Source organism: Anolis sagrei, chromosome 7, assembly GCF_037176765.1.
Source record: "Anolis sagrei isolate rAnoSag1 chromosome 7, rAnoSag1.mat, whole genome shotgun sequence".
In the NCBI taxonomy this organism is placed as follows: Eukaryota; Metazoa; Chordata; class Lepidosauria; order Squamata; family Dactyloidae; genus Anolis; species Anolis sagrei.
Genome location: NC_090027.1, coordinates 18,024,496 through 18,038,750, shown reverse-complemented (window position 1 = coordinate 18,038,750; position 14,255 = coordinate 18,024,496).

Below are 14,255 nucleotides of genomic sequence, written 5' to 3'. Positions count from 1 at the left end.
GTAACCCAGAAGTTTTTAAGATCTGTTCTCAAACGTAACCACAAGCTTTGTATGCAAGATTTTTACTTAAACCATCAAGCATTTATACCTGAAATATCCAAGTCTGTTCAAATAAAAATTCTTGTTATTTTTACCAACTTATACCAGCCTCAGTGTGAATACCTTTGTGGTAAAAGTATTATTCAAGTCAGCTTTTTACCAGCCTCTAAGAAAACTAGAGTAACACAGAGTGTGTTATTGAACAACCTCTCAATAGTACCTCAGCCTGTTCTTTAGTAATATGGTGGCAGCGGAAACCTTTTAAAGAATTCCTTTAAGTCTCACAGTTCTAGTGGTTCCCAGTTCCTAGCTTGTAAATATACGGTTGGTTCAACAACTATTCTCCCTCTATATTTTTTGTGAGCAAATCTGTAGTGGTGTCATCATTACAATTTGAAGGAGCAGCGGTGTGATCTTTATAATTTGGTGGTACAGTGGTGTGATCGTTATACCAGGCATTTGGGGATCCCCTATTCTTAATGTAAGACCAGGCATATGGGGATCCCCTATTTCTAATGTAAAGCCAGGCATATGGGGATCTCCTATTCTTAATGTAAGGCCAGGCATATGGGGATCTCCTATTCTTAATGTAAGGCCAGGCATATGAGGATCTCCTATTCTTAATGTAAGGCCAGGCATATGAGGATCTCCTATTCTTAATGTAAGGCTGGGCATATGGGGATCTCCTGTTCTTAATGTAAGGCCAGGCATATGGGGATCTTCTATTCTTAAGGTAAGACCAGGCATATGGGGATATTCTATTCTTAAGGTAAGGCCAGGCATATGGGGATCTTAATATAAGGCTAGGCATATGGGGCTCTCCTGTTCCTCATGTGTAAGACCAGGCATATGGAGATCTATTCTTAATATGTAAGACTATGTATATGGGGATCTCCTGTTTTCAATGTAAGGCCAGGCATATGGGGGGCCGCCTATTCTTAATGTAAAGCCAAGCATATGGGGATCTCCTATTCTTAATGTAAAGCTAGACATATGGAGATCTCCTATTCTTGATGTAAGGCCAGGTATTCAGGGGTCTCATACTTAATATAAGGCCAGGTATATGGGAACCCCCTATTCTTAATATAAGGCCAGGCATAGGGAAGATATCCTATTCTTAATTTAAGGCCAGGCATATGGAGATTTCCTATTCTTATTGTAAAGCCAGACATTTGCGAGTCTCCTATTCTTAATTTAAGGCCAGGCATATGGAATCTGAAATTCTTAATGTAAGGCCAGGCATATGGGGATCTCCTATTCCTAATGTAAGGCTAGGCATTTGGGGGGTCTCCTGTTCTTAATGTAAGGTAAGGCATATGGAAAACCTATTCTTAATGCAAAACCTTGCATTTGTCAAGCCCCGCAATCACATGATGTGTTCTGCATACAAGTTGAATAGGTTGGGGGAGTGTATACAACCCTGCCGTACGCCTTTCCCAATCTTGAACCAGTCTGTTGTTCCGTGGTCAGTTCTTACTGTTGCGACTTGGTCCTTATACAGATTCCTCAGGAGAGAGACAAGTGATTTGGTGTGCCCATCCCACCAATAACTTGCCACAGTTTATTATGATCCATACAGTCAAAGGCTTTAGAATAGTCAATAAAACAGAAAGAGATGTTTTTCTGAAACTCCCTGCCTTTCTCCATTATCCAGCGAATATTGGAAATTTGGTCTCGTTCCTGTGCATTTTCTAAACCCAGCTTGTACATCTGAGAACTCTTGCTCCATGTCTTTGCAAATAGAGCAGCCCAATTTCCACATCACATTGCATACAGGTTGGTTGTCAGTGCTATATTTGAGCACTAGAGGGAACCATTACTCCCCATAAATTCAGCCACATTATAACAATTCAAGTCAAATTTCATCATTCTCTTCAATGAAATTATTCTTTGTGCTGTTCTCCATTCAGTATGATTTATCTGTGAAAGTTTGAACTGTAATGTGAAAGGCTGAATCAGAACTGACTGTCTATACATATATTTTCCAAGTAACTCCTGTGAGTAGATGCATATAATTTCATGTATCTATTTTTAATAATTCTTTGAATTATTTTGATTATTATTTGATGCTTTTTTCCCAGGTTGTAAAAATCAAAACAGATGAGGTAAAAGTTTCTATCATTTAAAACATACAAAACTTAAAATATAATTAAATTTTCAATTCAACTAAAAGCATACCTGTTGAAAAACCCACTCATTTTCATTGAGGGCTTTTGGTTGCCTTCAATGGGCTGTTGAATCTATGGATGAAGAATCTATGGATACAAAGGGCAAGCTCTAGTTTCTTTATAATAACTGATGTTCTCTAACTTTTATACAATTTTGGTTTCCAGATGTTATTGAATGTCAACTTCCATCACTTTGCATTATCCACCATTCTGACTGGAGATAATGGCACTTGTGGCCAAGAGGTTTGGGAAAGGTTAGAGGACATTTTAAAGTCAGCCATTACATCCATAAGTCTTGTATCAAACCCCATGATCCTGACTAAGCAGACCAAAACTGCAGCTTTCGGGATGTTACTGTATCTTAACTCCCATTAGCTCTAGTCATGATGTCTATCAAGAAAGAATACAGGAGTTGGAGTCCTGCATCTGGACAATAGCAACATAAAGCTGCTAACATACAATGTTGCAAGGTATATTTCATAACACATTTATACTATTTTTGTTGTTAAGTGTCTTCCGGTCAGTTCCAAATTACAGTGACCTTATCACATGTTGTTCATTCGTTCAGTCGTCTCCGACTCTTCGTGACTTCATGGACCAGTCCACGCCAGAGCTCCCTGTCGGCCGTCACCACCCCCAGCTCCTTCAAGGTCAGTCCAGTCACTTCAAGGATGCCATCCATCCATCTTGCCCTTGGTCGGCCCCTCTTCCTTTTGCCTTCCACTTTCCCCAGCATAATTGTCTTCTCTAGGCTTTGCTGTCTCCTCATGATGTGGCCAAAGTACTTCAACTTTGTCTCTAGTATCCTTCCTTCCAGTGAGCAGCCGGGCTTTATTTCCTGGAGGATGGACTGGTTGGATCTTCTCGCAGTCCAAGGCACTCTCAGCACTTTCCTCCAGCACCACAGCTCAAAAGCATCAATAGTCTAATAGAATCCTAAAGTTGGAAGAGACCTCATGGACCATCCGGTCCAACCCCCTGCCAAGAAGCAGGAAAGTTGCATTCAAAGCACCCTTGACAGATGGCCATCCAGCCATCTTTAAAAGCTTCCAAAGAAGGAGCCTCCACCACACTGCAGGGCAGAGAGTTCCACTGCTGAACAGCTCTCACAGTCAGGAAGTTTTTCCTAATGTCCAGATTGAATCTCCTTTCTTGTAGTTTGAAGCCATTATTCCGTATCCTAGTCTTCAAGGCAGCAGAAAACAAGCTTGCTCCCTCCTTCCTATGACTTCCTCTCACATATTTATACATGGTTATCATGTCCCCTCTCAGCCTTCTCTTCTTCAGACTAAACATGCCCAGGTCTTTAAGCTGCTCCTCATAGGGCTTGTTCTCCAGACACAATATTCCATGTGTGGTCTAACCAAGGCAGAATAGAGGAGTAGCATGACTTCCCTGGATCTAGACACTCGACTCCTATTGATGCAGGCCAAAATCACATGGACTTTTTTTGCCGCTGAATCACATTGTTGGCTCATGTTTAACTCGTTGTCCAAGAGGACCCCAAGATCTTTTTCACACATACTGCTCTCAAGCCAGGCATCCTTCCGCATTCTGTATCTTTGCATTTCATTTTTTTCTGCCTAAGTGGAGAAAATCTTGCATTTGACACTGTTGAACTTCATTTTGTTAGTTTTGGCCCATCATCTTTCTAATCCGTTAAGATCGTTTTGAATTCTGCTCCTGTCTTCTGGAATACTGGCTATCCCTCCCAATTTGGTGTCATCTGCAAACTTGATGATCATGCCTTCTAGCCCTTCATCTAAGTCATTCATAAAGATGTTGAACAGGACCAGGCCCAGGACGGAACCCTGCTGATGGCACTCTGCTCATCACTTCTTTCCAGGATGAAGAGGAAACATTGGTGAGCACCCTCTGGGTTTGTTCGCTTAACCAATTACAGATCCACCTCACCGTAGTTTTGCCTAGTCCACATTGGACTAGTTTCCTTGCCAGAGGGTCATGGGGGACCTTGTCGAAGGCCTTACTGAAATCCAGGTACACTACATCCACGGCATTCCCTGCATCTATCCAGCTTGTAACTCTATCGAAAAAAGAGATCAGATTACTCCATCATGACTTGTTTTTGATAAATCCATGTTGACTATTAGTGATGACCGCATTTGTTTCTAAGTGTTTTCAGACCACTTCCTTAACAATCTTTTCCAGAATATTGCCTGGTATCGATGTGAGGCTGACCAGACGGTAATTGTTTGGGTCATCTTTTTTTCCCTTCTTGAAGATTGGGACCACATTGGCCCTCCTCCAGTTTGCTGGGATTTCTCCCGTTCTCCAAGAACTCTCAAAGATAATTGCCGATGGTTCCGAGATGACTTCTGCTAGTTCCTTGAATACTCGTAGGCTGAGAGATGGTTGCCAAATAGGGTTTCATAGCTGAGCATTGGTTTGACTCCTGGAGTACCAGTCCACACTCAAAGCACTACACAACACTGCGTTGTTTTGCTGCATTAGTCATGTTGGTCCCCAAAGCAGGTGTATGAGATCAATTTTTACCCCACTGATCTCCATCCACTGCACATTTCAGTATCCAAACTATTTTACCACAATAGCAAAATGTCATTTTTTTTACTTGTTCTAGATGTTTACATTTCATTGTGAACACGTTGCAACCAATTAGCAATTGCTCTTGCTTTCCTGGGATTGGAGTGTTTTGTGTAAAGCCTTCTTCTCTGCACTGCGGTGGTATGAATGATTCCACTGAAATTAAAGGTTACAGAATGGTCCCGGAGCTCAGTGTTGCAGCACCGCTGAGCACCGCTTTGCCGCAGGACCTGCAGTGCTTGTGCACATAATCTCTGTTTAATGTGTGCTGCATTTACAAGGTGCCCTGACTTCAGATTAAATTACGAGCTCTCCGGCCTGCCTTGTAAATTTCCTTTGGAGTTCATTCATATAGAAAGACCTCCAAAGGCTAAAGTAAAATGCCATGTGTCTGTATATGTATATGAAAAGAGCACGATTCCAGCTCCTCCTGAGCCCTGTATTGAGCACTCAGTGGCATATCTTGCAAGGCTAAGCCTTTGTTTAGAATGGCAGAGGTGAGCTTTTAGCTTGTGATCTGATTCCGACCTTCCTGTACTCTCAGAATGATTTAGAGTTCACTCTTTCATAAAAAAGGAAAATTTGTCCAGGCTGCAAACCAAGTTAGGACTCAAGCTTCAGCTTTTGCAATTTTGCTTTTAAGAACAAGCAGAAATGACAGTTTGTCAGTTTAGGCAGAATAGCAAACAGTGGTTTGTTGTGAAAGAGGGACTGCATGAGCCCTAATTTCTCAGATAATTTAAATCACAAGACGCCCCTTTTGTTTTTTCCACCCACCTAAACATTTTATTGCAGTTTCTACATGATGTTCAGGGTCTTTATGGTATTTAAGGAATTAGTACAAAAAAGAGAAAACAGAATTATATAGCACAGTATAGTCTTAGAATACACCTGGAGATCTGGGCTGTACTGTGAAAAGGTCCTTTATTAATATTTCATATATGGCTTAATTAATTGGAGTGCCCTTTCTCAGATCCAGTAGTGACAATGAATAACAGGCACCTTACCTTAGGCCAGGGATGCTCAAACTTTTTCAGCCACAAAGCCCTTTTTGAAGGAAATGTTTTTTGTTGAAATGTTTATTATATTATATTATATTATATTATATTATATTATATTATATTTGTCGTCCCCTGCCATGCGTTGCTGTGGTCCAGACGGTGTATATGTGTTTTGTGTGTGTGTGTATATTGTTGTTGTTCATTCGTTCAGTCGTCTCCGACTCTTCGTGACCTCATGGACCAGCCCATGCCAGAGCTCCCTGTCGGCCGTCACCACCCCCAGCTCCTTCAAGGTCAGTCCGGTCGCTTCAAGGATGCCATCCATCCATCTTGCCCTTGGTCGGCCCCTCTTCCTTTTACCTTCCACTTTCCCCAGCATAATTGTCTTCTCTAGGCTTTGCTGTCTCCTCATGATGTGGCCAAAGGACTTCAACTTTGTCTCTAGTATCCTTCCCTCCAATGAGCAGTCGGGCTTTATTTCCTGGAGGATGGACTGGTTGGATCTTCTCGCAGTCCAAGGCACTCTCAGAACTTTCCTCCAACACCACAGCTCAAAAGCCTCTATCTTCCTTCACTCAGCCTTCCCTAAGGTCCAGCTCTCACATCCGTAGGTTACTATAGGGAATACCATGGCTTTGACTAGGCGGATCTTTGTTGCCAGTCTGATGTCTCTACACTTTACTATTTTATCGAGACTGGACATTGCTCTCCTCCCAAGAAGTAAGCGTCTTCTGATTTCCTGGCTACAGTCTGCATCTGCAGTAATCTTTGCGCCTAAAAATACAAAGTCTGTCACGGCCTCCACATTTTCTCCCTCTATTTTTTTATATATTTTATATATAAAATATATATTTATATTTTGTGTGTGTGTGTGTGTGTATATATAGTTTTTTGACTTTTAAAGTCTCTTCTGCTGTGTTTCTCAGTGTTTTCATGAGTGATGGTTACTTGTTGGCCTGATAGGTGTATTGTGTCCAAATGTGGTGTCAATTGGTCCAGTAGTTTTTGAGTTATGTTAATCCCACAAACTAACATTACATTTTTATTTATATAGATTATATTATGTTAAGTTATGTTATGTTATGTGTGTGTGTATCAGGCATGGGCAAACCTTTTGTGGAGGAAAGGGTATGCATGGCGAGGAAGGGAAGGGGAAGGGAGTGAGGGGAGGGGAAGGAAGGAAGGGGGAAGGGAATGGAGTGGCTGGGGTCACCGGCTTCAGCATGTTCTAGCCCTCGATTGTGATAGTGGTGGCAGTGGTAGAGTACAAGCGCTGCTTCTCTATTGTCCTTTGTAGATAAGGACTCGCTCCCTCTGGAAAGGGCCTATAGCCAGCCCTGGGCTATTCGCCGTGGGGACTGCCCGCCGGTGCTATCTCTGCACCTCCAGGGCCCCAGCCTATGCTCTACAAGACCGTTGCTTCCACCACTACCATGCTGGTCTTTGTGGAGAGCCCCACTGGTAACCTTCTGGTCTGCCCTATGCCCCCTTCTGTCACTTTGGCTATAGGGGGCAACCAACCAAACGGTGCCTCCTTCCCTGACACCGCACACTTGGAGGGTGGGTGGGTGGGAGGGAGGTGGAGGCGGAGGAGGAGAAGGAAGAGGAGGGAAGTGCGTGTTGAAGCTATTTGCAATTTATAATGTAGATTTCAATGTATGTGCCGAGTGTAATGTATTCCTGTGTGGAAAGAGTTAGCTGAACCATGGAGGGAACGGCATTCCTAGAGAGGTCATAAATCAAGTGTATAGAACAAATGGACGCAGCAGTTGTGCGTCGTAAGTCATACGTCACTCTGGAATGCAAGAGGTGTGGACTAGTACTGATAACAGTTTGTGTGTTCGCAATGTTACGATCGGACGGTAAAGAAGCAAGGTTACGATGTGCTGAGTATTTTCTAATGTATATAGCTGTAAAATAAAGTAGTTTATAGCCTAAGGTGGCTGTGATTGATCTGTTCCTGCCTTGCTGTGCTGCCGATGTCACTGACAGTGCGGAGGCCCTGACTGCTTTGTAGAGTCCTAAGGGCTCCATGGAGCACAGTTTGAGAACCGCTGCCTAAGGCTATCTACCAGGCCCTTTCTCTACATATATTTTGGCTACAAGAAGAGGCATTTGCTTTCATTTAACTGATAGTAGTAGTTGTTCTTTTGGCTGTCTGTTATTAAATTTAGCTGTAAATCGCCTGGAGCATTCTCGGATGGAGGGCGATTAATAAGTTATTAAATGATGAGGATGATGAGGATGATGAGGATGATGATGAAATTTGGTTTAGTGTTTTGTTCTGATTTTTGTGATTTTAAGAAGGAATATCTTTAAAAGCTTTAGCGACTTTAAGAACATTTTAACGACTTTAAGAACATACAGGATGTATTACGGGATGTGATGTTTTTAAACGATTGTCTGTGATACTGTTGTTGTGAACCGGCCTGAGTCCCTCTGCGGAGGTGAGAAGAACGGTATATAAAAGGTCTAAATAAATAAATTGATGAGAGGCAGGATTATAAAAACCAACAAATAAATAACAACTACTTTGCTACAGATACCAAGAAGCGGATAAGAGAAGCCTTAAAATGTAGCAGCAATTGAAGAAAATGATGCTTGAGAGGGAAACAGGAGGACTGAGATGTAGTCGAAACCTAATTTGTTTCTTCCAAGATGATCCATCTTGATCTTAAGCTCTGGATTCAGCATTAATCAGATGTTCCATTGCTTGTGGCCTTCTACGAAAAATGTAAATACTCCTGACAAAAATAAGAAATACATAGTAGCATAAAAATGTCCCAAAGGGAAACATTTACCTCCTGAGCTACAGGATTACACAATTCAGACTATACATCTTCTCAAAAGTTGGCATCTTCTACAAATCCTTGGCTGGTTTGCATTTTGCTTGTCTTTGCTCTTAACCAAAGACAATGAATAAATCTAAAGCTCTGCCTGTTTTAGAGGCTATCCTAATTTTCTCCAACTTTCCTTTCGTTTAGTATACATTGGTTTCTCCTGCCAAGCTCACTGAACATCATCTGTGTCAGCGTTTCTCAACTTTCCTAATGCCGTTACCCCTTAATACAGTTCCTCATGTTGTGATAATGCCCAACCATAAAACTATTTTCATTGCTACTTCATAACTGTAATTTTGTTATTGTTATGAATCATAATGTAAATATCTGATATGCAGGATGCATTTTCATTCACTGGACCAAATTTGGTGCAAATACACAATATGCCCAAATTTGAATACTGGTGGGATTGGGGGTGTAGAATTGATTTTGTCATTTGGGAATTGCAGTTGCTGGGATTTATAGTTCACCTACAATCAAAGAGCATTCTGAACTCCACCAATGATGGAATTGAACCAAACATGGCACACAGAACTCCCATGACCAACAGAAAATATCGGAAGGGTTTGGTGGGCTTTGACCTTGAGTTTTGGAGTTGTAGTTCACCTACCTCCATCCTTAGGTGATGCTTCGCTTTCCGAGGATGATTGTCTTCCAGTGTTCTTGTGGGTCCGTATGTGGCTGTGGAGCCCTATTCTTGTTCTGCATCTTCTTCCGCAGTGAGGGCATTGGTTTCCAGGTGGAAGGCGGTCTCGTTCAGGGTTGGCTTGACGCGCCTTACTCTTGGCATGCTTCTCCCTTTCACCCACCATTCGTGCCTCTTCAAATTCTGCAGCACTGCTGGTCACAACTGACCTCCAGCAGGAGCGACCTACCTCCATAGAGCACTGTGGACACAAACAATGATGGATTTGGACCAAACTTGGCACGAATACTCAATATGCCCAAATGTGAATACTGGTGGAGTTTGGAGAAAATAGACCTTGACATTTGGGAGCTGTAGTTCCTGGGATTTATAGTTCACCTACAATCAAAGAGCATTCTCAACCCCACCAACGATAGAATTGGACCAAACTTCCCACACAAAACCCCCATGATCAACAGAATATACTGTGTTTTCCAATGGTCTTTGGCGACCCCACTGACACTCCCCTCGTGACCCACCCAGGTGTCCTGACTCCTATGTTAAGAAACACTGATCTATGCTATATCTGTACTTTGTATAAATGTCTCATTATGTTCTGATTTTATTTCGTTGCTGTGTTGTTGGGCTTGGCCCCATGTAAGCCGCCCCGAGTCCCCGTTTGGGAGATGGTGGTGGGGTACAAATAAAGATTATTATTGTTGTTGTTGTTGTTGTTGTTGTTGTTGTTGTTGTTGTTGCTGTATGTGCAATATTGCTGCTGCTAGATCAAGCACGCTGATTTTTATTGCAATAGTAACTGTGCTCCTCATATCCCTCACATCTTATGCAGTTTTCCCATTGAATTCTGAAATGCAAAGATTGTGTGGCCAAATAAGGGGCAGAATGACTCCAGGAACTGTAATCTGTCTTGTGATGACATTTGCACTTCTTACCAAAGGCTTATCGAACTGGCTGATAGAACAAATTGAGCAATGTTGCAGTTTATCAGATATACTGTCTTGCATGCCATGTTTCCCTTCTTTTTTGTTTCATGTGTGATGCTTATAAGTACCTAGAGATGTACTGATTACAACCGGAATAACTTGGATCTGTAATGATAAACTTTTATTAAAGTTTTCCTTTGAGTGGAACCCAGACAGAGCTGTCTCTCAGCAGTTACTTTGCTGGCAGGCAGCTCGTTTGAAGAGCATCTGTTTCAAATTTATTGCCTCTCTGTTGTCATGGTTCAGTGTAACATATTCAGGTTCTTGCCTCTCTTCTCTGCAGACCCCTTTACCAAGCGCAGCCCCAGCTGAGCCTTCTCCCAGCGGTCCCAGTTAACACCTTAGGCCAGCGGCCCCCAAAGGACAGAAGAGCAGGTGCGAGGCGGGCCATGGACAGTGGAGTAATTCTCCGCCGCATCCCAAAACACACATATGGGCATGCAGGGTGCCACACGCAGCTTCCCCATTACACAGCCTCTCATTAACTTGATGTCTTTGGGGTGATTGTAATGAGGGTTTTGTCATATTAGCAACAAAAGAGCTCTACACTAATAACATTAATAGTGGAGGTGGGTGTGCTCTCATCAGCCAAGGCTCATGGATCATATGATAGAAGTATGCCACTAAGAAACTTGGCATTTTCTTGGTGGTTTCTGGGCTGAATGTCAGGATCCTATCCTTAGACCTTGACATGTTTCTGTATTTGCTATGTTCTTCTTATGGTTCTGATGTATGTTGTGTATGCCGTGTTAGCTATTAATATAGTCATGTTACCAATGCTGTAGTGTACTGTATTCCATATGATGCATTTTAGTAGTAAATATGAGGGTTGAATGAAAAGTAATGCCTCCACCTTCATTACTTGGGTTTGGATGGGAATATTTTAATAAATCTATCTCAGAAATAATCCTTAGAATGTGCTCTTTAACACCACTATTCACTTTCCCACATAATCACCAGACAATTGGATACATTTCTGCCAACGACGAACAAGTTTTCTGAAGCTGTCACAGAAGAAGTCGACACTCTGTTTCCGCAACCCATCATGCACAGATCTTCCGATAGCCAAGCAAAGCAATAATGTGACCCACACGTTCTTGTGAAATGCCGATTATATTTGAAATTTCTCTCTGAGTGTTCTATTTATTTATTTATCGTGTCATCATCAATCTTACCATTGTCTTACATTTCTAACAGAACAAAACAAACAAACAAACAGATAACAAAAACACAAATTTTGCAATCTTGGTAGTTGATTAAATGTCCTTTGACCAGTATCTGGCCACTTGGAGTGCCTCTGGTGTTGCTGCAAGGAGGTCCTCCATTTTGCGTGTAGCAGGGCTCAGGTTGCATTGCAGCAGGTGGTCTGTGGTTTGCTCTTCTCCACACTCGCATGTCGAGGATTCCACTTTGTAGCCCCATTTCTTAAGATTGGCTAAGCATCTCGTGGTGCCAGAGCGCAGTCTGTTCAGCCCCTTCCAAGTCTCCCAGTCTTCTGTGTGCCCAGGAGGGAATCTCTCATCTGGTATCACCCACGGATTGAGGTGCTGGGTTTGAGCCTGCCACTTTTGGACTCTCGCTTGCTGAGGTGTTCCAGCGAGTGTCTCTGTAGATCTAAGAAACTATTTCTTGATTTAAGTCGTTGACGTGCTGGCCGATACCCAAACAAGGGATGAGCTGGAGATGTCACTGCCTTGGTCCTTTCACTTGCTTGTGAAACTTGGTGCTTGCTGTCACAGGACATCCAACTCTTTGTTTGTCACGCACATCAGATGTTCCCACCTCAACATCTTTAAACTTACTCGCTCAACAATGTACAGTACTCACATCAACATAATGACCATAAACAGCTTGCATTCTCTGATGAATCTCCTTTGGAGTGACACCTCCTGCTGTCAAGAATTCAATTACTGCACGTTGCTTATGTTGCATTAACCGACCGTCTGCACAGGGTTCCATACTTCATACTTTAACAACACAACCATTCAATGCTAAGGCTTCTCACCAAAATGGAACTGTATAGGAAAGTCTACTGAACAAGCCAATACCTGCCACATACCAGTACTGCCATCTGTTGAGGAGTTACGAAGGTGGAGGCATTATTTTTCATTCAACCCTCGTAATATAGGGCACCATCAAAAGAGTGAAGGTACCATCACCAGGGGCTTTGAGGAAAGAGGCAACATTTGTTTTCTTTGGATCAGTTCCTGGAGTCTCACTCTTTGTAGAACTGAGGCCCTGACTCTGTGAAACAAGGCCCAGAAAGAACACTTGCTGCCTCCAGAGTTTGGGGCATAAACTGACCATGCCTGCGGGGGTCTCATTCATAAAGCACCATCAAGAGTGATATTTTTGAGAAATTCATTATCTATAAGCAGGCAACTCTTAGCTTTGAAGTCCCAATTATAGATCTGACCCATTAAAATGGAAGTCATAAGAAAAATGGAGACTGTTGTCTGTCTGTCTGTCTGTCTGTCTATCTATCTATCTATCTATCTATCATCTATCTATCTATCTATCTATCTATCTATCTATCTATCTATCTATCTATCTATCTATCATTTCCCTCCCTGGATGCCTTTTTGCAAAAGTTTTCAAATGATCTCTAAATACTTCAAAATGTTTTTCTTATTTATGAAAGACTCAACTGACCTAGTCATTTCATTTTGTATGGTGACTAGCCATCCCCTGCCATGCGTTGCTGTGGCTCAGTCTGTGTATATGTGTTTTGTGTGTGCATATATTTGTTTATATGTGTATATATCTGTGTGTTTGCATATATATGTGTGTGTGCGGTTTTACTTTTAAAGTCTCTTCTGCTGTGTTTTTCAGTGTTTTTATGAGTGACTAGCATTGCTGTGGCCCACATGGGGGTTTTGTGTAGGAGGTTTGGCCCAATTCTATTGTTGGTGGGGCTGAGAATGCTCTTTGATTGTAGGTGAACTATAAATCCCAGCAACTACAATTCCCAAATATCAAGATTCTATTTTCCCCAAACTCCATCAGTGTTCATATTTGGGCATATTGAGTATTCGTGTAGAGTTTGGTTCAGATCCATCATTGTTTGAGTCCACAGTGATCTCTGGATATAGGTGAACTACAACTCCAAAACCAAAGGACACTGCCCACCAAACCCTTCCAGTATTTTCTGTTGGCCATGGGAGAACTGTGTGCCAAGTTTGGTTCAGTTCCATCACTGGTGGGGTTCAGAATGCTCTTGGATTGTAGGTGAACTATAAATCCCAGCAACTACAACTCCCAAATGACAAAATCAATTTGTTTGAGTGAAGGACATACATTGGGTTGTTAGGTGTCTTGTGGCCAAATTTGGTGTCAATTCATTCAGTGGTTTTTGAGTTATGTTAATCCCACAAACAAACATTACACTTTTATTTATATAGATTTCAAAGAATCATAGAGTTGGAAGAGACCTTGTGGGCCATCCCGTCCAACCCCTGCCAAGAAGCAGGAAAATCTCATTCAAAGCACCCCCGAGAGAGGGCCATCTAGCCATCAAAAGAAGGAGACTCCACCTCACTCCGGAGCAGAGAGTTCCTCTGCTGAATGGCTCTTTCTCACAGTTAGGAAGTTCTTCCTCATGTTCAGGTGGAATCTCCTTTCTTGTAGTTTGAAGCCATTGTTTCATGTCCTAGTCTACAGGGCAGCAGAAAACAAGCTTGCTCCCTCCTCCCTATGATGTCCCCTCACACATTTATACATGGCGATCATGTCTCCTTTCAGCCTTCTCTTCTGCAGGGTAAACATGTCCAGCTCTTTAAATCACTCCTCATAGGCCTTGTTCTCCAGACCCTTGATAATTTTAGTCGCCCTTCTCTGGATCTATTCCAGCTTGTCAACATCTCCCTTTAATTGCGGTGTCCAGAACTGGACACAGTACTCCAGGTGTGTTCTGACCAAGGCAAAATAGAGGGGTAGCGTGAATGTCCAGGGTGAAGAAATGTATTTATTTATTTATTTATTTATTTACATCATTTCTACCCCGCCCTTCTCAACCC